Source organism: Giraffa tippelskirchi, chromosome 2 (genome assembly GCF_054371585.1).
Source record: "Giraffa tippelskirchi isolate mGirTip1 chromosome 2, T2T-mGirTip1v1.2.pri, whole genome shotgun sequence".
NCBI classification, from domain to species: Eukaryota; Metazoa; Chordata; class Mammalia; order Artiodactyla; family Giraffidae; genus Giraffa; species Giraffa tippelskirchi.
Window position 1 is genome coordinate 143,547,628 of NC_137276.1, and position 27,175 is coordinate 143,574,802.

The 27,175-nt window shown below is 35.9% G+C and overlaps 1 protein-coding gene across 2 annotated transcripts in view; it reads left to right on the top strand.

The window, feature by feature from the left end:
* Nucleotides 1-27,175, top strand: part of NAALADL2 (N-acetylated alpha-linked acidic dipeptidase like 2) — a 1,599,429-nt gene that overhangs the window by 399,707 nt on the left and 1,172,547 nt on the right. Inside the window, exons 6-7 of one of the 2 annotated variants that reach the window (XM_081570964.1) lie at nt 1,270-1,472; nt 2,048-2,156. The gene's annotated coding sequence lies outside the window, so the exon portion shown is untranslated. The remainder of the gene's footprint in view (nt 1-1,269; nt 1,473-2,047; nt 2,157-27,175) is intronic. The other variant, XM_081570965.1, reaches the window with a different exon arrangement.

Here is a 27,175-nt window from a genome sequence, read left to right on the forward strand (position 1 = left end):
ACTGTATAATCTTAAGGGATTTGATCTAGGTCATACCTGAATGGTCTAGTGGTGTTCCCTACTTTCTTCAATTTAAGTCTGAATTTGGCAATAAGGAGTTCATGATCTGAGCTACAGTCAGCTCCTGGTCTTGTTTTTGCTGACTGTATAGAGCTTCTCCATATTTGGCTGCAAATAATATAATCAATCTGTTTTCGGTGTTGACCATCTGGTGATGTCCATGTGTAGAGTCTTCTCTTGTGTTATTGGGGAAGAGGGTGCTTGCTATGACCAGTGCGTTCTCTTGGGAAAACTCTATTAGCCTTTGCCCTGCTTCATTGTGTACCTCAAGGCCAAATTTGCCTGTTACTCCAGGTTTTTCCTCACTTCCTACTTTTGCTTTCCAGTCCCCTATAATGAAAAGGACATCTTTTTTGGATGTTAGTTCTAAAAGTTCTTGTAAGTCTTCATAGAACCGTTCAAGTTCAGCTTCTTCAGCGTTACTGGTCGGGGCATAGACTTGTATTACCGTGATACTGAATGGTTTGCCTTGGAAACGAACAGAGATCATTCTGTTGTGTTTGAGATTACATCCCAGTACTGCATTTCAGACTCTTTTGTTGACCATGATGGCTACTCCATTTCTTCTAAGGGATTCCTGCCCACAGTAGTAGATATAATGGTCATCTGAGTTAAATTCACCCATTCCAGTCCATCTTAGTTCTCTGATTCCTAGAATGTTGACGTTCACTCTTGCCATCTCCTGTTTGACCACTTCCAATTTGCCTTGATTCATGGACCTAACATTCCAGGTTCCTATGCAATATTGCTTTTACAAGCATCGTACTTTGCTTCTATCACCAGTCACATCCACAGCTGGGTATTGTTTTTGCTTTGGCTCCATCCCATCATTCTTTCTGGAGTTACTTCTCCACTGATTTCCAGTAGCACACTGGGCACCTACCGACCCGGGGAGTTCATCTTTCTGTGTCCTATCCTTTTGCCTTTTCATACTGTTCATGGGGTTCTCAAGGCAAGAATACTGAATTGGTTTGCCATGCCCTTCTCCAGTGGACCACATTCTGTGAGACCTTTCCACCATGACCTATCCGTCTTGGGTGTCCCCACATGGCATGGCTTAGTTTCACTGAGATAGACAAGGCTGTGTGATCAGATTGGGTAGTTTTCTGTGATTATAGTTTCAGTGTGTCTGCCCTCTGATGCCCTCTCACAACATCTACCGTCTTACTTGGGTTTCCCTTACCTTGAACATGGGGTATCTCTTCACAGCTGCTCCAGCAAAGTGCAGCCGCTGCTCCTTACCTTGGACAAGGGGTATCTACTCAGGACGGCCCCTCCTGACCTTGAGTGTGGAGTAACTCCTCTTGGCCCTCCTGTGCCCATGCAGCCACCACTCCTTGGACCTGGAGTAACTCCTCTCAGCCGCTCCCGGCCTCGGGCGCGGGCTGGCTCCTCAGGCTAGCAAAATTAAGGTATATATATGCTGCTGCTGCTTCTAAATCGCTGCAGTCGTGTCCGACTCTCTGCAACCCCATAGACAGCAACCCACCCGGCTCCCCACCCCTGGGACTCTCCAGGCAAGAAAAATGGAGTGGGTTGCCATTTCCTCCTCCAATGCATGAAAGTGAAAAGTGAAAGTGAAGTCGCTCAGTCTTGTCCGACTCTTAGCGACCCCATGGACTGTAGCCTACCAGGCTCCCCTCTGTCCATGGGATTTTCCCGCCAAGAGTGCTGGAGTGGGGTGCCATTGTCTTCTCCAAAGGTATATATATAAACAGTTGAAAATGAGAGAAATAGAGAAAAATATTTGTATGTTTGTGTATATACTTGTCCTTGAAATAAAATACTATGCTTAAAAAAATGTCTATTTGTGCATTATTGGCTTCTAAAAAGCATGAAGAATTTCAGGCTACTTACAGTAAAAAGAACTGATAATATAGTTCTGAAAAGCATTATCTAAAGAATAAAATTCAAAAGCCAACTGATATATTATCTAATACAACTCCCGATTAAAATTGATCATCTTTGTTTTCTAATTTATGAACAGGAAAAGAATTTTGACTGTTAAGCACCTGGATGAAGAGCCCTCTGTTCAGTTTATCAGAGTCCTGTGACCTACAAAGACCCTCTGGTTGCACTAGGATCATTTGATTGAAGTAAGATCTAATTGTTTTAATTAGAATATGACTTTTACTCTTGAATCAACTTTTAATAAGATGACTTGACATACATGTATAATGTGCCAATAGCTGCTAATTTGGAAAAAAAAAAAAGAGAAGAATGTGAGCATCATTCTGTGACAAAATCTCATGTATTCCAATCTCTGTTCACCTTTCATTTCATGGAATTGAGCCCTGTTTGGGGAAAGCATTATCTAAATACTTTAATTTCTGTGTGGCAATCAAAATTGGTACAATTTCCTTGCCTTTGAAGTGTCAATTGATTTTTATACAATTGTAATTTTATTGTAAGTAATCAAATTATTCTCTTTTTTAACTTAAGTTGATGCATTATTTTATTTTAAAATCATGACAACAGTGCAGTTTGTGTCATGATAGGCATGTGTTTTGCTTTTCTTGTTTATTCCAAGTTTATACAGGTCTGATGACCTTGTGGGACATCAGTTTATATATGGCCACACTAAACATCAGTTTATTTAGGCATTAGAGTATAAAGACACATTTTAAAGACTGTTCATAGTTCTTCCTGGAGAACTCCTATTTTGAGCAGATGATGCTAATGTATGATTGAAATACTTTTTTTCTATAAAATAGCTGCAATCAATGTTCCAGTGCTGGTTCATGCTTACTATGTATAAAACATTCAATGACATGGATGTTGCAAAGGTTCAAAAAACAGCACAGAACCAACAGCTAGGAAATCTGAGGTGACCCAGCATGACCTTCAAGATAGATAAGGAATTGGCATGAACCATTTTAAACTTCTGACTATTCTCTAGGTTCTGAAATGAAGGAGTTAGATTAAACAAGGAAAGGGTGGCAAATTCTTGAGCCTTGAAAATGATACATGTAATATATTAATATGAATTGTATGGAGTGGCTGGGTGTGAGACAGTGGGGAATGGTGAGTCTGTAGGGAGAGAGAGGCTATGTCTCTTCTAAAGCTGTTTAAGTTCAAGTCTTTTAAAGCTGGACAAACAAGTAAATCATGTGGGGTGAGAAAGGGTGAAGCAGAAAGAGGATTGAACTTGACTACTGGATTGAATAAATTCTAAGGTCATTTCCAACTCAATATATGTTTGTAAAATTTTGTTTCTATGCAAAACACAATATTGCCTAGCCTCTATTGAACTCGTGTGTCTATTCCTTTTTTAAGTAATTAAAAATAAATAAGTGAAATAAAATTGAATAGTTTTTGGTTTGAATTTCCCTTTGAATTATACATTAGTATTGGTGGGAAAGGTGATTTTTGACCATAATAATTCATCAGTTTAATATTTTATTGTGAGGGTTTTTTTTTCTTGTTTATTGTCCTGGAATGAGAACTTTGAATCCAGTACTATGATCCAAGCATAAAACATATTTTGTAAATTACAAGTTTAGTAGCTTCTCTGTTTATGAGTATTTTCACTGAAAAAATCATGTGAACAACTAAAGGACAGAAATACCACCTGTCTGGGACTAGTTGGATGATTTTTTAAGAAGTATTTTAAAGTCCTAGTGTCTTTTGATTCATGTTTTAACTAATATTTTACAACATATTTTAGATGGAAAAATGATCATTGTAGTTTAAATAAGTATATTTTCTAATGTAAATTTCTTGTTTCATCAGTTTTGCTTTACATTTTTTTCATTTTTACAACCATGTTATATATTTCTCTGATCACATTTTATTGCTTTTAAACCCATATTTTAGTTGAGATAAGTACATTTTATCAGATGCTAATGGTAATTACACTACAAGCCTAGTAGAAGAAGGGAAGTGGGCCAAGTCAATATATTCTGGGAGTCTTATCTAGTCTCTGCGGCACAATTCAAATCAGAATATATGTCTACAAGAAAACTGAACTCATGACTGTGGAGAGCTGTGTGCATTATCCCAGTGTCAAAGGGACTATTAGAAGGAACTGGGGTTTTAATGCCTTTAGTTGGGCCCTCTCAACAGCTTCTTCTTTCTTAGTTACTTGCATAGGTTTTAATTTAATGATCATGTGCATTTGTAGAAGTATGCAAGTTACTTCAGGTATGATCATTTTGAGAATGGCTATATTGCATGAGACATGCTAGATCTTTGAGATAATTTTTTCACCGTTAGTAGAATCTGCTCCTGTGTTATATAATTTTGAAATAATATTTTAAAAGACTTTGATGCCCTTTGATTGTTGTTATTGTTCAGTTACTAAGTCGTGTCCGACTCTGCGACCCCATGCACTGCAGTGTGCTAAGCTTTCATGTCCTTCACCATCTCCCAGAATGTACTCAAACTCATGTCCACTGAGTCAGTGATACCTTCCAACCATTTCATCCTCTGGTGTTCCCTTCTCCTCCTGCCATCAATCTTTCCCAGCATCAGAGTCTTTTCTAATGAGATGGCTCTTTGCATCAGGTGGCCAAAGTATTGGAGCTTCAGCTTTAGCATCAGTCCTTCTGATGGATATGCAGAATTGATTTCCTTTAGGGTTGACTGGTTTGTGTACCTGATGCACAGTGAGGCCAAACAAGCTGAAAGGTCAGAGTTTGGAGCAGAGAGAGGTTTATTGCAGGGCCATCAAGGAGAACTGGTGGCTTGTGCTCAAAGAACTCCGAACTCCCAGAGGGTTTCAGCAAAGCATTTTTAAAAATCGAGGTGGGATGGCGGAGGGTAGGGGGAGCATGTCATAGAGTATGTGATCAGTTCTTGCACAGTTATCTGATTGGTTGATTGTGATCAGTCCTTAGATGCCAAAATGTCTGTGGGCTACATACTCTTGATCATCAAATAGTTAATTCCTTTCATTTAGCATTAGCTCTCTGAAAAAATTTAGGAAATATGTATGAGATGCTGTTATCTGGGTACTTCAGAGAGGCTGTAGCAGAGGAATGGGGGAGGGGTCTATCCCCAGAAGAACACATAGAGTCCTACTCAGTTCCACTTTCATATTAGATGCTGTAGTCCAGCCATCTTGTCGTGTAATGTATTTTCTTTCCATTTCTTTGATAACTGAAAGACTTGCATATTAGTGCCCAGACTGATCAGAACTGGTTAGATCTGTTCCTTGACTGGCCCATTACATCTGACATTAACAAAAAGCATTAGCTCTGTTTTTCAAACATACTTGATGTCCTCTGAAGGCTGCACATACTGTGGAAAATAAAGTAAGCAAACAAGTGAAAATGCCAGCAGATAAAATATAAAACAACCTACATGGAGGTTTCTAATAATGTTATTTTATTGTCTTGTCTTATAGAGACATTTTGTAAAAAAAAAAAAAAAAAAAAAATGCCAGTGTGAGCGAGCATTTTTTTTTATATTCTTTCAGGAATAAATTCATGTGTGTTTATTTTCAGTGCTTTAGTAACACACAGAGTATAAGGACAAAGTAGACACTTAGACAACAAACTCGATCATTTCTATATTATTTTTCTAAGTTTTAGAGAATTCACAGTAGATATGTCTAACGTATTGCTTAGATTATGATTCTCAACATGAAAATAAAGTAATGCAAATTTCTAAATTGAAGTAGTTAATTGCCACCATTCTTGTATATATCCCTCATCAGTGATTCTGAAACAAAGAACCCTCAGACTTGAACTCCCTACATGATATGAAAAATGCTCTGACATGCATTTAACATGAGTTCACCTTTAGCATTTGATATTTGTTAGTCATGACTTTCAAATGAAGTGTTTAAATAAGATCAAAGCACCATTGTTTTTAATAACCCAGAAAGAATGGATACAATTTAAATGTTTTTTAAAAAAAATATGACAGTGGATTTAAGAATACTGTAGTGCTGTGTGACTATTGCAGTTGTTTGAAAAATTTTATGAAATATTCTTATTATCAAAATCCAATTTAAGGTTTAATGATGCAGTAAAGTTGAGATGTTCACAAAGAAACCAGAATAATAACAATAAAAATTTAGTCATAGTTGAGTAGAATCTAACCAAAATTTTCTGGTCTATTAGATTTGATTGGGTTGAACAGTGACAAACTACAAAAGTAATTAGAAATCACGTATTAGTGACTTGCTGGATTCTGGAGTCTGTTAAAGGCATTTTATGCTGCCTGATGTTTACCACCCCTTCTTGGGCTCTTTGAACTTAAGGAGATGAAATTATCACAATTTTTATTTTTCTTGAGGTTCTCACTAACCTGTTAATAAATGTGATTTGTTGCAGAATTGATTCTCTGTTTTATTTTCCTTAAGAGGCAGCCTTTCCTTAGGGTATAGACTAATAAAAAATAAAATAAAATAGGGCAGTTAAATGATCTAACAGTAGCATTTCAATGGAAAAATAAAACATAGCATCACAAATAACCTTCTAACACTCAGGGGCTGTGCATTTCTAACACAATGGGCTGAAATAGACTCTTGTTGATATTCTAAGTTCCATGCAAGGGATAGATAGGGAAGAGCAGTGATGGCAAAAGTCTTGAGGAACTTTTTATAGTCTGTGCATAGGTACTCCCATACCTGCTATGTAATTTCATCTAGACAACGGTGTCTTTAAATTAATCTACTCAGAATGAGATTAGCTTTGTTAGGAGAAGACTTATAGTCTATTTCCTTTAAATTATATTTTAATAGTATCATTGAGATAGTCTCTTGTTTTTAGCTATATCATAAATTTGAAATATGTAAAATGCATAAAATAATCTAACTATAATAAATATTTAAATTTCATTGTACCATTTATGGTAGAAATGGTAATTTTTATATTATTAGAATCTGTCCTTGAAGATCAAAATTACATTAACTTTTAAAATATTTTTTTAAGAGTGTTGTATTTATTTCAGAAGATAATTTTGAAATAATGTCTTTTCTATTCTAATGAAACAAAAGAACAGTAATCATATAGGGAATCAAAGGTCAGTCATTAAGAACTAAGTAATATTTCAAAGGGGAGGATTCCCCAACTCATTAACTTTAACTTTATACAGATAAATCAATTCTTATTTATCTCTTGCCTGATTTCATAAGTTTTTTGTAAAGCTTTTTTACATAAACTTTTTCATATAAATTTCAAAGATATCAAATTTTAACCATAGTAATCAGTTTGGCAGCAATTCATTTAGTACTCGATACTGAAAGATGATGCTGTGAAAGTGCTGCACTCAATATGCCAGCAAATATGGGAAACTCAGCAGTGGCCACAGGGCTGGAAAAGGTCAGTTTTCATTCCAATCCCAAGGAAAGGCAATGCTAAAGAATGCTCAAACTACTGTACAATTACACTTATTTCACACGCTAGTAAGGTAATGCTTAAAATTCTCCAAGCCAGGCTTCAGCAATACGTGAACCATGAACTTCCAGATGTTCAAGCTGGTTTTAGAAAAGGCAGAGGAACCAGAGATCAAATTGTCAACATCTGCTGGATCATCGAAAAAGCAAGAGAGTTCCAGAAAAACATCTATTTCTGCTTTATTGACTATGCCAAAGCCTTTAACTGTGTGGGTCACAATAAACTGCGGAAAATTCGGAAAGAGATAGGGATACCAGACCACCTGACCTGCCTCTTGAGAAACTTATATGCAGGTCAGGAAGCACCAATGAGACCTGGACATGGAACAACAGACTGATTCCAACTAGGAAAAGGAGTATGTCAAGGCTGTATATTGTCACCCTGCTTATTTAACTTATATGCAGAGTACATCATGACAAACGCTGAGCTGGAGGAAGCACAAGCTGGAATTAAGATTGCTGGGAGAAATATCAATAACCTCAGATATGCAGATGACACCACCCTTATGGCAGAAAGTGAAAAAGAACTAAAGAGCCTCTTGATGAAAGTGAAAGAGAAGAGTGAAAAAGTTGGCTTAAAGCTCAACATTCAGAAAAGTAACATCATGGCATCCGGTTCCATCACTTCATGGCAGATAGATGGGAAAACAGTGGAAACAGTGTCAGACTTTATTTTTCTGGGCTCCAAAATCACTGCAGATGGTGACTGCAGCCATGAAATTAAAAGACGCTTACTCCTTGGAAGGAAAGTTATGACCAACCTAGGTAGCATGTTAAAAGGCAGAGACATTACTTTGCCAACAAAGGTCCATCTAGTCAAGGCTATGTTTTTTCCAGTGGTCATGTATGGATGTGAGAGTTGGACTATAAAGAAAGCTGAGCACCAAAGAATTGATGCTTTTGAACTGTAGTGCTGGAGAAGACTCTTGAGAGTCCCTTGGACTGCAAGGAGATCCAATCAATCCATCCTAAAGGAGATCAGTCCTGGGTGTTCATTGGAAGGACTGAGTTTGAAGCCGAAACTCCAATACTTTGGCCACCTGATGCGAAGAGCTGACTCGTTGGAAAAGACCCTGATGCTGTGAAAGATTGAGGGCGGGAGGAGAAGCAGACGACCGAGGGTGAGATGGCTGGATGGCATCCCTGACTCGATATACATGGGTTTGGATAGACTCCGGGAGTTGGTGATGGACAGGGAGGCCTGGGGTGCTGCGGGACATGGGGTCACAAAAAGTTGGACAGGACTGAGTGACTGAACTGACTGACTGACTGAAAATTAACTTATCACACAATGGCTTCATTTCTTTTTATAACTGAAGTACCTCTGTAATATTTCCTTGCATTTTGACATATGGTCTCTTATTTACTTGCATGTTATGGATTTCATACTTTGTATGAAGTCCTTTCTTGTCCTTGAAACATCTTTTTATATTTGTGTTTCCAAGAGAACTGTTTCTAAAAATGATTTTTTATTTTCATGCTGAATGTTCATCTTTTAAATAAAAATTTTTAATACTGCTGCAAAACTCATTCTTTTATTCCTTTTACTCTTTCTTATATAAAATATTTCCACCACAGATAGCATGTTAGTATTTTTAAAAATACTCATTAAAGGTTTTCAAAGAGACAATTTCATACAAATATTTATGTGAATCTGTTATATGCCACACACTATATTGGATACAAGAGGAACAAAGTTAATTAAGCTATCCTACTTTCCCTCACAATGTTCACTGTTTAGTGGGCATACAAATAATTACAAGATAGTGTGATATTGTAATGTGAGCATGTAGAAAGCAACATGAACGTGGGATTGATATTTTTTAACTCCCAAATACTTCCAGCTCAGATCAATCTCTTTGGCTTAGATCCAAATATTAAAGTGATCAGTTGTTTAGAGAGCCATCTTGTCATACCATTCCAGTCCAAAAAAAACCAGTATAACATAGCATAATATAATGTAACATAATTATATCCATATCTATTATTACTTTAACATTAGCATATGAAAAATAGGCGTTTATTAAATTATATAGTATTACTTATTGTTTACCTCTCTGTTACATAATTGTTAGTAAACAGAATTTTCAAAAATGACAATTAGAAGTAATTAACTGAACTAATAAAAATATAATATATAAAAGCAATATTTTTATAATGTTTCATTCTTGCCTCTGATAGAGCAGTTTATTTTTTGAACTTTTACTGAATATTTAAATTTTATAGGCTATATTACTGTTAATCTCTAAGATAAGTAAATTTGAGCTTATAAATGAAGAATTTAAAAGCAAAGCTACTAAGTAAGCACATATTACCTCATTTAACACAAAATAACAATGGCACGTTTCTTTCTGTCTCATGATACAATAAGAGATTTTTACTCTTTATCTTTCCTTTAAAAACAAAGAATACTTTGCTTTTAATAGAATAATAGCCTCCTAAGATGCCTGGAAGGTCACCTTCTAATGCCTGGAATTTGTGAATATTTTATGTTACAAGACAAAATAAGATTAAAGTAGCAGATAGAATTAAGGTTGTTAATCAACTATCTTTAAGATAGGAAGAATATCCTTGAATGTTCAGGTGGACCCAATGTATTAATCACAGGACCTTTAAATGTGAAAGAGGGAGGCAGTAGAGTTAGTGTCAGAGTGATGTGATATATAGATTCAACGAGACCTTGGTTGGTTTGAAGATATGAGGGGATCCCAGAAAAAGAATGGAGGTGGCCTCTGGAAGCCTGAAAATCAAGTAAACAGATTCTATCCTACAGCATTTAGAAAGGTTAAAAAAAAAACCACGGTAATAGCTTGATTTTCAGCCCTGATGCCTTGATTTTAATCCAGTGAGTGTCATTTCAGAATCCTGACCTCCAGAATGGTAAGAAAATAAATTTGTATTGTTTTATGCCAGTAAGTTTGTGATAATTTGTTATGGCAGCAATAGAAAACTAATACAATGGGCAAAGTCTAGGTCTTATTTGGACAAGATACCAGCATTCTTTATCTTCTCTGTGGTTTTACAATATCCTTATAAAAATCAAGAAGGTGATTTTAAACTCCATTTTCCAAATCAAAGCATCTAAAAACAAGAGGAAATAATTTTTTTCATTGTTGATATGATTCAGTTCATCACTTGATATACTGTAAAAAGCATGATTTTTGTTAACGAAGTCCGAAAATCAGGTCTGTGCTGCACTAGGCCAGCACATCTATTGTCAAAATTTTCTCCTTTTGTTTGCCTGCATGGTTGCAACCTCTGTTTCAGGAAATGTATCTTTATTTATCTTGATAGAATAATCAGCTGGATGGCAGTATGTGTGTTTACTCTTGTGGTGTGCTCACAGACTACAGTGTCTATTTTTGAGTGAGCATTGGTGTTTTGGGGGGAGATAAAAAAAAATTACTTTAGAAATGCTTGCTTGCTTAACCTAGGATTTGCAAAATTTAGGCTCTACGTGCTTTCACATCCCCTTTTCCACCATGTGCAATGTCAAATCCTTTCTGCCTTTTGTATAGAGTGCTCTATCTTGGTTACTTTACTTTCTAATCAAATTGTATGTGTCTTTCTAGCTATTATTAAAATAGTACAGTTGTCTGGATTATCCCAACATTGGCATTATTATAACTCACACATTTCATCATCTGAACTTTTGGCCACAAGAGTTTTGTGGACACAATATTCACAATGTTAAAATTAAATTACCCTTACCGTCAAACAAAGTACATAGTCAGTTTACAGGCAAAAGTGAAAGATAACTGTTAATGCTCACAATTACAATACACTTAGGTTTCAAACATAAGTAACATCACTCAGAGTCTTACAACGATGGATGTTTCATTATTATGAACTAAAATAAGAGTTGGTAATGTCAATAGTTGGAAGAAAAATAGTGATAGTAACTACTGAAAGTGAATCATCTATACCATATCCATTTGAAGCTAAAAAGAGATTACTTTAAGGCTCAGTTTTTGAGGGCTGTCATATGGATTATGACTGGAAAAGGTCAGTTTTCATTCCAATCCCAAAGAAAGGCAATACCAAAGAATGCTCAAACTATGACACAATTGGCACTCATCTCACATGCTAGCAAAGTAATGCTCAAAATTCTTCAAGCCAGGCTTCAACAGTATGTGAACTGTGAACTTCCAGATGTTCAAGCTGGATTTAGAAAAGGCAGAGGAATCAGGGATCAAGTTGCCAAAAAAGCAAGAGAGTTCCAGAAAAACATCTACTTCTGCTTTATTGATCAGGAAGATCCTCTGGAGAAGGGAATGCCAATCCACTCCAGTATTCTTGCCTGGAGAATTCCATAGACAGAGAGCCTGGTGGGCTACAGTTCGTGGGGTTACAAAAAGTTTAACACATGAGTGATTAACACAAAAATGAAGTCAGACAAACCTGAATCATTGGTCACTCTAAGACCAGTGAATAGCTTTAGATATAATTAATATTCAACATGTCTGAAAATTAGTCTTCTTTGCCATAGCTCAGTTGGTAAAGAATCCGCCTGCAATGTAGGACACCCCAGTTCAATTCCTGGGTCTGGAAGATCCACTTTAGAAGGGATAGGCTACCACTCTAGGATTCTTGGGCTTCCCTTGTGGCTCAGCTGGCAAAGAATCTGCCTGCAATGCAGGAGACCTGGGTTCAATCCCTGGGTTGGGAAGATCCCCTGGAGAAGGGAAAAGCTACCCACTCCCATGTTCTGGCCTGGAGAATTCCATGGACTATACAGTCCATGGGGTCACAAAGAGTTGGATACTTTCACTTTCCCATAGATTTGATTATAGTATATTTTCTCTCTTGGTGTATTCCACTAAATTGATCAAACCCAGAGCATAGTAATCATCACATTACATCTCTTAATCCCCTTTCAGTAATTCACTAAGTCCTAAGACATATTTTAAATTATTTTTTCATTTCATTTTATAAATATGGAATGCCTTTCTATAGCTCCAAAAAGTATAAATATTAAAAGATGTACAGAGAAAAGTTTGTCTTCCTGCTACCTGGTCCCCAGTCTTTCCAGTTTCCACTCAGGCTAAAGCATTTATTACTGTGATCAATTCTATATGCATCTTTATGAATATACATGTGAAGACGATAGCATTTTTTTATTCTGTCTTCCTTGGCACAAATCATTATCATTTGAAAAAGAGATGAACGGTCACCATATTGCACTCAGAGGTCCTTAGAAATTCTACAATGCATCTGGGTAAATATTTGCCAGCCTATTACCTTGAAGTTAGGAAAAAAAAAAAAAAAACAGTAGATTAAAATAAGTTGAATTAAGTCCTGGTTCCACTCTTTGAGTAGAACTTCCCAGTGTTTGTGCTCTCTGGATTTTGAATTTTTAGCTTTACCTTCTGGAAGGATCTTTCATTTTTATTATCCTCCTCTGTTACATAAAGAAAGTATTGGAAAGTATTCACTTATTGGAGGCTGAGCAGCTTTCTTAGCCTGCTTCCTTCCAACTGAAAGTTAGCAACTTAGTTCTCTTTACCTGTCTCATCTAGTCATAGTCACTTTGCAGATACAACTCTCTCAGAACCTTTTTGCCCCAAAGTATGTTTGATCTCAGCCAACTGGATATGCTGGAAGCCAGTTGACTCTCTTAGGTAGTCCATGCACGCAATTGTATTTTTGTGTTGTCTGTAGTTAGTAATGATTGTACCTCTTCCTTTCCAAAAATTTATTTATGAGTTTTTTTTTAAATTCAACTTTTTTGACTTATGTTTCCAGTACAGTGGTAAGTAATACTGATGACTGGGAGGTTTTCTTGCTTTTGATTTTGTTAATAATGCTTCTAGTGTTATCTTACTAAATATGATAGTATATTTGGGCTAAGTTAGATATGTTATATAAAGTAAATTCTCATCAGTTCTATTTTACTATCTTAATTCAAAATGGTTATTGAATTTTGACAAGTGGCTTTCAAAGAGAGTAAAGTATTTTGCTGAAATCTATTAATTTGCTATAAAAATTGTTATAGATTTCCTAATATTGAAAATTCTTAAATTCTTGGAATAGACCTTACTTGGTCATGGTGTAATGTTATTTTTGTGTACACCTAGATTTTATTTGCTAATAACATTGGATTTAGGGGTTTTGCTTTTATATTCATAAGTGACATTGACTTGGTTCCTGTGTGTGGATATATACAATCTTTGTTGGACCAGGATATTCTCTTCACTACCCCATATTCTGGAGTGAGTCTAGAAGCATTGAAATTGTTTGCTCTTAAAGATTTAAAAATTTCCCCATAAAACCATCTGAGACTGCTGCTTTTGGATTTCTCTATTGACATATTTCTCCATTTCTTCTATACAAATCTGTATTTAGATTTTTCTGTCTCTTCTGAAGTCAATTTTGGCAAATTATGTTGTCTCATAAAATTATCAATTTTATCTAAATTTTCAAGTTTATTCATAAAGTGAATAACAACATAACATAATAACAACAATAATAACATAAAGTTAACAACATAGCCTATTAGATAGATTCTTTTAAATATATTCTGACTGTGGTTATTTATCTTTTATCATTTATTTTGTATGTTTCTACTTTATTCCTTTTTTTAAAAAAAATTAGGCTCACTAGTGATTTTCTTCTTTTCAAATAAATGTTTTTTAAATTTATTTATTAATTTTTCTATGCTTTTTGCTTTCTTATTTTCTGCTTTTTCTTTTCTTAATTTGTTCTGTTTGCTTCAGTATAATTTGACATTTCTTTTCTGAACTCTTGAACTAGATTTTCAATATATTGTTAGTGATTTTTATGAATAATACACTTACTATTAATTATCCCTTAAGTAACATGTTTAACTTTTAAGAACTATATTTTGTAGGAGGAGTAGGAGTTACATAGTCCATACAAAAAAAATATATACATATATATATATATATATATATATATAGAGAGAGAGAGAGAGAGAGAGAGAGAGGCATAAAGCAGCATGGCATATTTTGCTAGAGCAAAACATTTGAATGGGATACTACTGAAGATTAAACTGAGCCAGATTATGTAAGGGCTCTTTACAGATTTATTTCTGTGTATTCTGATATTCTCCATGCCAGGATACTGGAGTGGGTAGCCTTTCCGTTCACCAGGGGATCTTCCCAACCCAGGGATAGAAACTGGGTCTCCCACATTTACCAGCTGAGCCACAAGGGAAGCCCAAGAATACTGGAGTGGTACCCTATCCCTTCTCCAGCAAATCGTCCCAATGCAGGAATCGAACTGTGGTGTCCTGCATTGCGGGCAGATTCTTTATCAACTGAGCCATCAGGGAAGCCCTTTTTCACTCAAGGGACATAACACTGTTGTTAATAATGGCTGCTAAGTCAGTTTTTCATGATTTACTTCACTTAGCCCTCACTACCATTCTTTATGAGAGGTTTTATTATCTTTATATTTTGCAATGAGGAAACGGACAATAAGAAAAGGTAAGTGCCTCTTCCAAATTTATGTAACTACACTATGGCAGAGCTAACACTTAAATTAAGTATTACCTTTAACCATTGAATCGAGACTTTTTGAGTATGTGGCTAATGAGCTTCTCCATTTTGTCAGAAATCTGATCAAATTAAGATTCAACAAACTTTTGCTTTTCTTAGTTTGGTACACATTTTTGTTACATTTGTGTGAAAGGCCAGATACCTTCTCTAAAAATGTTTGCGCTGCCTCTGCTTGGCTTATGTCCTAGCCACATAACAGTCTGCCTTTGAATAATCCAATTCTGCATACTTGCAGATAATTTAACAGAGAGAACAAGGCATCTGGTAGGTCTTGAGAGAAGTAAGATATATTTCCTATTTCTAATGACTATTAGAAATTATTTTCTTATAATGCTTATTTTATAAAACTGCAAAGTGAATAGTTCATTCTTGGCTTTAATAATTCTCATCAGATTAAGACATTTGCCTGATACATAATAGCTAGAATTTCTAATCAGAATATCTGCTTCTCCACAGTTATCTTATAATGTCTGTAATTCCACTTGCTAATATGGTCCCCAGTATGAGTCTACATATGCACTACTCTGCTGTTGCAATTTCTAAGCAGTAAATTTGTTCATAGGTTCATTGTGTAGGCTGAGGTTTTAAGCCTGTAGCTTGCTGTGTTTATTGATCTGTTTCTTAATAATTCCATATCAGTCAATCACACGATTCACAAACTGGGAGGGAAGAAGCACACACATTACCATCAGCAGGAGATTGAAGTAGCCATGCGTTCAGGGGCTATACTAAGAATTTTAGCCTGGTTTGTGTTATGTAGAATCTTTGTGAAGCACCACAGAGAGACTTTTAAACAAATCAAAATTACAGCTTTCTTGCTCTAAAATATAAATATTTCTTTAAAGAATCATTTTGGTATTTGCCTAAGGTTGTTTTCCCCTTCAGTTTGAATAGGATGTGAGATTTTCTAAGTCCAAATTAGGTGATTAGCCAAGCAGTATTCAGTAACATTCAGTCTTTGCTCTCAAATGTGCTTTTTCCATTGCGTGGCTCTGTGGAGTGTCTGGACTTCTGCTACGAATTCTGGGCCAGGCAATGTTCAGCTATTCTGATGTCACCTCTGCTCCATCTACTGAAATAATGATTTTTACTATGTACACTCTTTAGCAAAATCATTATTTTTATAATGGCTTTTTAAGAAACTTTGTCAAAAACCTGGTGCCAAAGAGTATTAAACATTGTTAAATTGAGAAAACACAGAGCAGAATTAAGATGAAACTACTAAATCAATCCTATTCTTTTGCACTCAAATATATGCAGCCAGTTTTGTCTTCAGTCTTAGAAAGATAGAGCACTGCTTCGCACCGAGGGAGAAACTCATGCATGAGAGCAGAAAAATAGGTGAATTTTGAAATACAGTTGGTCCTGCAGGGTTGGATTTGTTCAAATTCTTGATCTCACAACCTCAGTGAGTTATTTGTTCTCAGATATTCCCTGACCTCTTGTGTCTCCTTGCCTTTGTCCATGTTCTTCTTCCTTCTTAGAGCCCTTTTCTCAACTCTGCGTACTTGGAAAACTCCTATCTCCCATTTTTCAAGATTCCTGACAGTTCTTTTCTGTTTCCTAATACCCTTTGGCAGAAAAAAAAGACCTCACTTTTTTGTGTTCCAATAGTATCTCCAATCTATTTCTGCTTTTGCATTTTTCACAAAATAATTATCTGTATACATATCTGTCTTCCTTCATAGAGTCAAAAATCCTTTAAGGGAATAGAACTGTGTTGTTATTGTCTTCTCTGATCAAGCTGCCTTTATTAAGGAGGGGAATTTCTAATACTTGGAGATCACTTTGCTTGAAAAGTGTGTTTGGCTAGAAATACTCAAACCCAGAGAAGTTAAGCAAAGCACCTTTGTTCTGCATCAATTCAGTTCAGTTCAGTCTCTCAGTCGTGTCTGACTCTTTGTGACCCCATGAACCACAGCACGCCAGACCTCCCTGTCCATCACCAGCTCCTGGAGTCCACCCAAACTCATGTCCATCGAGTCGATGATGCCATCAAAACATCTCATCCTCTGTTGTCCCCTTCTCCTCCTGCCCTAAATCTTTCCCAGCATCAGGGTCTTTTCCAATGAGTCAGCTCTTCGCATGAGGTAGCCAAAGTATTGGAGTTTCAGCTTCAACATCAGTCCTTCCAATGAACACCCAGGATTGATCTCCTTTAGGATGGACTAGTTGGATCTCCTTGCAGTCCAAGGGACTCTCAAGAGTCTTCTCCAACACCACAGTTCAAAAGCATCAATTCTTTGGTGCTCAGCTTTCTTTATAGTCCAGCTCTCACATCCATACATGACTACTGGAAAAACCATAGCTTTGACTAGACGGACCTTTGTTGGCAAAGTGATGTCTCTGCTTTTTAATATGCTATCTAGGTTGGTCATAACTTTCCTCCAAGGAGTAAGTGTCATTTAATTTCATGGCTGCAATCACCATCTGCAGTGATTTTGGAGCCCAGAAAAATAAAGTCAGCCACTGTTTCCACTGTTTCCCCATCTATCTGCCATGAAGTGATGGGACCAGATGCCATGATGTTAGTTTTCTGAATGTTGAGCTTTAAGCCCACATTGTTCTGCATAAGAATAGTGAAATATTTTGGGTGAGTGATAGCACAGCCACCAAATACAGGGATTTTATGGCTGAGGCAGCCAGTTAGCATGGCTGGGGCATCAATGAGGACTGGTAATGTTGCAGAGTAGTCTGAGTAAGATACTTAGCCAGAGAGAATTTAGACAGGACTTCAGAGCACTTTGGAAATGGGATCCTATGGCATGTGAAATGATCATCTTTTCCTCTGACTTTTCTACAAAATAGTTTACCATTGATTTTTGCTGCTACTGCATATTTTTTGGAAACAAAAATAGATGCTATATTTTTCTTCAAGGTTGACCTGGGGGGTAAGTGGAGATTACATGTCTGGGGATAGCCAGATCTCTAGTTCACAGTGAAAACCTCAGAACTGGCAGAAATACCTGGGACATGCTGGTATTCAAGGAATAGGTGAACAAAGAATGGATGATGAATTCTCAGCAAAATGCAGGAGGACCTAGTAGAGTAATTGATGTTACTTTTGTTTTCAGAAATTATAGTATCTTTAAAATTAGAAAGGGAGGGGAAAAGTACATACTAGCCTGAAAAGTTACTACCATTGTTCCTTGCAGCTATAGGAAGCTGGGTCTACAAGTTGGCACCCTCACGTGCCTCTGGACCATCAGCAGCTCACAGTAGGGACCAGCAAGGGTCCTTGTCCCTGTTCCATTTAGTCCTTAAAAAGAAGACAATCACAGTGATCCAGTTTGACATTTTAGAATCTTTTCTCACCCTCTTGATGAAACACATATCTCACCAGGGTACAATATATTTTGTTTTTCAAGGAGGCAGCATGATTTAGTGAAAGACAATGGAGGAAATATGTTTAGTTCCTTGTACGAATACCTTCTCACCTTCATTAATTACTGATGGAATAATAACATATAAAACTAGTAAAGAGTTAGGGATGTAGTAGATGCTTAATGATCTTTCTCTCTCCTCCCTTATCTGTTGGCTGTGCAACTGGCATAAAAAGTCATCACATATGTCAGTGGCCAAGGTTGAGAGAGTGGGTGAAGTACATTCACAGGAGCACTTAAGGGTAGCATCCTGGACACAGAACAAGTACTGAAGAAGGGGGTCTCAGGCTCAGAAGACAGACATTGCCCCTTGCCCAGTGTTGCCTTATGCTTGCCTTTGGGGTGGCCTTTTGCCATGTTGTCATCAGCTGCTTAGCAGCGACGGGAAACTGTGTAGGAATACCAGCTTCATGCTCGTCCAGTCCCTGCTTAACCTATGGAGATTACCATAGACTGAATGTGTGTCCTTCAAAATTTGTACGTTGAAATCCTAACCCCCAAGTTAATGGTGTTAGGAGGTGGGAACTTTGTGGGACCCTCATGACTAGGTCATGAAGGTAGAGCCCTGATGATTTGGATTAATGCCCTTATAAAAGAGATGCCAGAGACCTAGCTCATTCCTTCCACCATGTAAAGATACAAAGAGAAAGTGCTGTATATGAACCAGAAAGCTGGCTCCTTACCAAGCACTGAATCTGCTAGTGCCTTGATCTTGAAATTCCTAAGCTCCAGAACTGAAAAATTCCTGCTGTTTTCAGCACCCCCATCTGCAGTATTTTGTTACAGCAGCCTGAATGTACTAAGGCAGAGACCCTTTCTTATTGTTGGATGGGTTAATGGTCTTGTATTGTGATGAGTATTTGGTTTGTTTAGGATGGGTTTAACAACTTATTTTCATTTGTGTCATGAAAAGGCATACTTTTTCATACTGTTGCATCAATTAGTTTACTAAGAATGGAGCTCAAATAACATTTTACAATGAGATTAATTGCTGTTCCCTACTGGGCATTATCCAGACAGTGTTCTTTATCTATAAAAACGCCTATGTCTATAACTTATAACAGATTTTAGAAAAATATGTGTATGCAAATAAGGGTGCCAGCAAACATTCTATCTAGTTATAATGGAAGTGCTTTCATCCACATATTTTTTTCTTCTGGTGGTAGATTTGCAGATTTGTTTCTCAAGAAATTTAGAATTAACTAGAAAATCTGTTTTACATTTTTACTACCAAAATTATTTGTGTATTTGGCAACTGAGATTAGTTTACTATTTGCATTATTTTGTAATGCCTGCACTCAATGCTGTGTTGTCAATTTGCATTCAGTCAGTTTATTTGGAATGATTCAGATGTTTTAAATGTACTTGTTTTTAGAGAGGAAAAATAGATCATGTATCCATTTTACAATTTACATGAAAGATCCAGATGCAAATTTATTTGCCTATTCAAATTTTTAACATGATTTGTAAGAGAAGAAATTCTAATTTCCCACCCAGGTTGATACGAACATGGTGTGTTGCCTTATTAATTGGTAAATATACAGTTACAAAAATGCTCATGTATTCTCAAAGTTTGTTGTTAGGTCTTGAAAAAGAGGAGTATACAAAAGTTAGGAGCAGGAATTGTGTGTGTTTCACATTTTCATGGCTCAAAACTAATTAGAAATTAGTTTTCCAATAAAGTAAATTTTTAATCATCTATAACTAAATCTGTCAGTAGAATTTTAGAATTAGGGCCAGACTAAATCTAGCACTGTATCTCCTATGCTGTGAAATACAGTAATCATAACTTTTATTTCACTAATGTTTTGGGTTTTCAAAACATTTCAAGTGCATCTTATTTAAACTTCCCATTCCCTGTAGATAGGGCAGGCAAAAATTTTCTTCACATTTTCAGTTCAGTTCAGTCACTCAGTCATGTCTGACTCTTTGCAACCTCATAGACTGCAGCATGCCAGGCTTCCCTGTCCATCACCAACTTCCAAAGCTTACTCAGACTCATGTCCATCAAGTTGGTGATGCCATCCAACCATCTCATCCTCTGTTGTCCCCTTCTCCTACTGCCTTCAATGTTTCCCAGCATCAGGGTCTTTTCCCGTGAGTCAGTTCTTTGCATCAAGTGGCCAAAGTATTGGAATTTCAGCTTCAGCATCAGTCCTTCCAATGAATATTCAGGACTGATTTCTTTAGGATGGACTGGTTGGATCTCCTTGCAGTCCAAGGGACTCTCAAGAGTCTTCTCCAACACCACAGTTTAAAAGCATCAATTCTTTGGCACTCAGCTTTCTTAATAGTTAACTCTCATATCCATACATGACTACTGGAAAAACCATAGCCTTGACTCAATGGACCTTTGTTGATAAAGTAATGTCTCTTCTTTTTAATATGCTGTGTAGGTTGATCATAGCTTTTCTTCCAAGCAGCTAGCATCTTTTAATTTCATGGCTGCAATTACCATCTGCAGTGATTTTGGAGCCTAAGAAAATAAAGTCTGTCACTGTTTCCATTGTTTCCCCATGTATTTGCCATGAAGTGATGGGACTGGATGCCATGTGGGAGAGAATTTAATTACTCATTTGTTTATAATGTCACCACGAGCAGGCCACAGAGCTTTGTCAGGTAGGAAGCTGCATGTGGACAAGTACTGGACAGCCTCTGCCATGATCTTTCCATCCTTGTTGCTGCTTTCTAGGTGTGTAGGTTTATAATGCAGCCATTTGTCATGGATTTTTAGTTAGACTTAAAGCTGACAATATTATGAACATAGGCATTCATTCCTCTTGGAGAAGAAATTTCTCCTTGTCATTGCTAGCTAAATATATATACTCATTTTGAATTATGGTTCTGCTGTCTTAGTTTTTCTTTTTAAATTTACTTCCAATTTTTGCTCATTGTGTGATTGTCCAAATCTAGTAAAGGAATAATTTCTTTTTTGGACAAAACCAGTGTTTGATCTCTTAATTCCTAATGATCCCCATAGGACTGATATAGTACTGAAGGGTTCTTCATTGGCCCTTTAAATATAACTTTCCCTTTCCAATCTCTTATCCTAAAGCCTTCCCACAGCAGTGTACACTGCAGACTGTCACCTAGTCTCATATTTCATGTTGTCTTAAATCTCTTCTACTTCTAAAGAAAATAATTGTTCCAAGTGAATTCTTCTGTACCAGAGTAGCAATATCTACCATATAATGATAATTGAATTTTATTATTCTGATTTGAAAATTTTCATGGAGCCCCTGTTATTAATTATTTTATTAAGGCCATTTGATATTTTTTACATTGATAAGAGTTGAAAAAATTACCATGCCTGCAAATTGTAAGAGTAACTAGAAGCTGCCAAGTTCCTATTTTAAAAGAAAGCACTAAACATGGAATAACAGATATTTCTAATATCTCATAGTAGAAAAATTACAAAACTCACTACATGACATATAAAATGCATTTTTGACAATATTTTAGAAACAAATTTTATAAGCAAGTATTTGAATCATGTGTGCTGCTGCTGTGCTCAGCTGCTCAGTCAAGTCCAACTCTGCAATCCCATGGGCTATAGCCCACCAGGCTCTGCTGCCATGGAATTTTCCAGGCAAGAATACTGGAGTGGGTTGCCATTTCCTATTCCAGGGGTTCTTCTCAACCCAGGAATTGAACCCATGTCTCTTGCATCTCCTGAATTGCCAAGCAGATTTTTTACCACTGCGCCACCTAGGAAGCCCCTGAATTATGTGTAAATGCTCATATGTGTTGTGATTTATCTAACAGAATATAAAGGATGCTGTTATATTTGGATTCTCTTTGCAGGTAACTATTATGTTTTGTATTTTAAAAACTTGCACATCTCTATGGCTGTATGTTCAATGCTAACCCTTTTAAATCTGTAATAACGAATATATATTTTTAAGCCCTACTGAATTTTTCCAATTTTTTCATGGAAGAAAATGATGCATCTATAGGAAATAATCTTTCTATGTACATATCTTCTAATTTATTTGAGATCTCCTCCTGTATACATATTGAAAATTTTTAAATGACTTTAAAGTCACTTATTACATGAAAAGCATTTTTCATTTAAAAATCTGACATTTAATATGGAGTAACTTGGAAATAAATCTTTGGTAAGGGTACTGAGAAAGAGAAACTACTGGGGCATATTTTTGAAATAAAATAGTTTTTAATTCATTATATTTTGAAAACACATCCTATGCTGTTTTTTTTTTTTTTGTCGGAAATAATAAATGAAGGAGATGTTGGTATATTGGGAAGAGAAAGGATAAGCGTTACATAGTTGAAACAGTTCTGAAATTCACCATTGCAGTCATTTGAAATTTAATGCCCTGTTAAAAAAAGATTTGGAGTTAAATCAATTCTCCCCCTTTTTATTTTTTATTATTTTCCCAGTATTTAAATGCTGAGGGAGATGACTGTTGTGTAATTGTAGTAATATTGCCAGGATAGAGGGTTATTTTTCTTTCATTCAAATCTTGAAATGATTATTCAGGCTTTTGTAATTTCATGGATAGATGACTGCCACTTTTCTTTGTTGGTTAGATGATCTGACAAAGTACTCTTGAGCTTTTGGTATTTAGAAAAATAAGATATTTGACTCTTGTTTCTATGTTTTATAAGTACCTGGAAAGTACAATCTGAAGATATTTTGAGATCTTTATATTACTTCAGATAGCATATCACAATCAATAATTTATTTGTGCTCTATTATTTGTGGTTATAAGGCATGATAAGGCTTTGATTCAGTTTGTCTTCCTTAACTTTTTAAAAAAATAATTTTATTTATTTATTTATTTATTTTGGCTGTGCTGGATATACACTGCTTCACTGACTTTTCTCTAGTTGTGACGAGTGGAGGCTACTCTGTAGTTGTGGAAATGGGTTTCTCATTGCAGTTGCTTATCTTGCTGCAGAGCATGGGCTCTAGGGTGTGTGGGCTCAGTAGTTGTGGCTCACGAGCTTAGTTGCTCCCCAGCATGTGGAATCTTCCTGGATCAGGGATCAAACCAGTGTCTCCTGCATTGTTGGTAGGCGGATTCTTTACCACTGAGCCACCAGGGAAGATCATCCTGAACTTTTGAGCCAAATTTCTAAAGCTTAGCAGTAAAAGTACATTTGAAATAAACATGACTTACATGCGCAAATCAGGTAATTACTTATAGAGCTACCTACCAATTAGTCACTTATTGATGCAATTAGCTGGATGTACAGCTAATTAGGGGTAAGGAAAACATATGTCAGTTCAAAAAGAGGACAGCCTAAAATCTAGCTTAGTGGTTAGTTCACTTAAAGAATCCTTGTTCTCAGGCAAATATAAGTGTTTGAGTACTATATTAAAATATGATAACTTTTTCTGGTTTCACACAGGTGGCATTCCTGGTTCAGATCTTAGAAGGAATTATTAATGCTTTTGGGAAATGTGGGTCATTTTTATGCTGATTCATTTTTTTCCCATTTTATTTTGTTTATGTTTGTTTATTCTTTCAGATATCTTGAGGTATAATTACCTATAAAATTGTTATATATTTAAATTGTACTTTATGATGATTTGATGTATATTGTGAAAGGATTCTCCCTCCCTTTCTCTAGTTAATGAATACATCTATCATTAGATAAATTATTTGTGTGTATGTATGACAACATTAAAGTTCTACCCTGTGACCAAATTTCAGCCATATGATACAGAGTTATTAATTATAGTAACCATGTTTTACATTAGATTTTCAGAACTTTTTTACATTGTAGCTGAAAGTTTGTACCTTTATACCAACCTCACCCTGTTTTTCCTACTTCCCAGCTTGTGGAAATCATTTTTATATTCCGTTTCTATGACTATTTTGTTTTGTTTTAGATTCTACATATAGGTGATACCATGAAGTGTTTATCTTTCTCTGTCTGACTTATTTTTCACTTAATATAATAGCCTCAAAGTACATCCATGTTGTCACAAACAGCAGGATTCTTTTTATTTTTTTCCCCAGTGGCAGAGCAGTACTCCATCATATATATACCACATATTCTTCATCCATTCACTTATACAAGGACACTCAGGTTGTGTCCATATCTTGGCTATTGTAAATAATGCTTCAATAAATACAGGAGTGCAGATAACTCTTCAATGTCCTGTTTTCATTTCCATCAGATATATACCCCAAAATGGTATTATTGGATCAAACATTAGTTCTATTTTTAATTTTTTGAAGAACTTCCATACTGTTTTCCATAATGACTGTACCAATTTACATTCCTGTCAACAGTGCATAAGGATTAAAACATTGGGATGACTTCATTTTATTATATTATATATTAATAAAATATTATATAAATATATATGTAAACATTATATATTCTACATTGATTTGACTATATCTTAAAAATATTCTATGAATTTAAATTTCCAATTCTGTTCAGAGGAATATATGAATATAATAATTAAAATAAAGAAATCTTAGTATTTTATGCACTGAAGCAGAAGATTAAAAGAGAAAGATACTGAAGTAGCATTCATCACAAACTCATTCTTTGACTGTAGCAGAGAACGTTCAGTGAGTTTGCAATATATCTATTGTTAATGGGGTAGAAAAGAAAGAATATCTATGAAAATTAAAAGGTGAAAATAATTTGAAACTAGATTTTTTAAGGTATGTATATCTGTTGTGTTTTTTTTCCCCTGCTGGTTGGAAACTCAAAAATTAAAACCCAAAGCCATTTTAAATCCATAACATTTTAGAGAAAGTTGGAAATAAAATTAACTGATCAACTTCCCCCTCTGATTTAAGTTAGGAGACTTAAGCATAGAAAGAGAAGTAGAATAATAGAGTGTTAGAAGAGACCATGGAAGTATCTAATAGAACCTGCTTTTTATGATTCAAAGAGGCTGAAAAATTTCCCGGGTGAAAAGATTTAATTACTACCAGAACCTGTTCTGTCCACTGGCCACCTTTTTTCCACTATCTACTGTTTTCATTAAATTAAGGTTACACATCATTATTCACTTACCTTCTGGACCCTAAGTAGAATTACAAATGGTGATTTTTGTGGTCATATATGCCATAGTTCATGATTTTTGCTTCAATGCAGTTTTAATCTAGGCAAATTTTGTGTACCATATATGCAACTTCCTTTCCTGAGACTTAGAAATTGAAAACAAACAAAACACATATCTCACTGCCATTAGAATGTCAAGGTTGACAGTTCTTAAGAATTAATTTATAGAAATTTTGATCATTAATAAAAATAGTCACCAGTAACTTGAGATTAGATGAGAATAAGGATATGTACTCTGACAATAGTGGGAGTGGGAGTGGAGAGGAGGAGAGAAATAAGACGAATGATTAAACAGATAGAAGTAGAAGTGGTAGTCTTCTTGTGGTGTAAGTCTTATTTGGATTTTGAAAGATGATCTGAAGCAAATAGGGCCAAAACTTGTTATGGAGGACTTGAAAATTATATATGTACAAATTGCTTCCTACTTGTCTTTATTTCTTTTCTGTTTCTGTGACAGCATGAAAATAATACAAAGACGCATTAAGTGGCTAGAAAAATTAAAGCCAACCAAGTGACTGAATTTGAACTGAATAATACACACACACACTAAGACACACATTCACAGCTTCGCTATGGACAAAGTAGTGTTGGAATTTTTGTGAAATATTTGAACTTATCTTGTCATCTAAAGAACAAGTTTCATTACCAGCATGGAGAGAAACTGTTGAGGTTTATCTTTTGAGGAAGTAAAGAGAAAGAAAGAGAGGGAGGAAGGAAGACAGAATTTTTCTTCCTATTAACACTCCTCCTCCCCAACTGCTCTTACTTCCCAGCACTTGGCCTTTTATTAAAATATGGGCAGCCTGCACCTTTGAAATTTTCAGAAAATTGTCATTTTTACTGTAGGAGATGAAAGGGTCAGAGATAGAAGTGAATGCCAGGAATATTTGTGCCTTTTTTGGGTTAATTGACAAGGATTTGTTAAGATTTATAAGCGTGAATCCTTGTTTATTTCTGAATGCAGGATTTAGGGCAGCTTTGCAGATGACATAGATTTTAATAAAATTCAGTAAAATGCTATTTGTTGGGCCAAATGATAGCATGAGAAATTGCTCATGTTATTTTCTATCACTTGAGTTTTCACACCATTCTATACCTGCCTGCCAAAATGAATACGTTAACCTCACCTAGCAGTGTGTGAGTGAGAGAAGTAATCAGAGGAGAAAGAGCCCCCTGTGCTACTGTGCACCAAATTCCATGAGTCAATTATAGTTGCCAGTTTGAACGATACTCATACCTGAGACCCTTGGAGAAGTTCTCTTTTTTGGGTCTGTTGCAGTATCATTTGAGATAAATACCCCTGCATAGTTTAAAAGGTTTGGGCATTTTGTCCACAAATTATTATACTATCAGTGTTATTGCAGAGGCAGCTTGAAAGGCAGGAGACATCTGCTTTGCCTAGGGAATTCCTCTTTCTACACCCTGTTCTTTCTTGTCCTAGTTGGCTGTCATTGTTGCAAAGTTTGTGTTCAGTTTTGATGTCATATTACCTTCTTGGGTCAGTTTTGCTTTCCAGAAATTGGTCTCTAGTTATTCCTTAGGTATAGATTTTGGCTCATGAGGCTGGGAATTTGGAGGTGGCCATTTTGAAGGCATCGTTTTAATGTGTACTCACAGTCCCTGGTATTGCTGATCTTCACATAATCTCTCACTGAGATTCTTGAAGGCCATTGCTTTCTTCAGGTTATCTCTTACGCTCTTCTGAGATGAGAGTTAGAAATGAAATAATGGTGAAGGGTGTGTGACTGTGTCTGGTGTGCACATTATATGTCAAGAAGCAAAGCTATGAATTTTTCTTATTTTTAAATTTC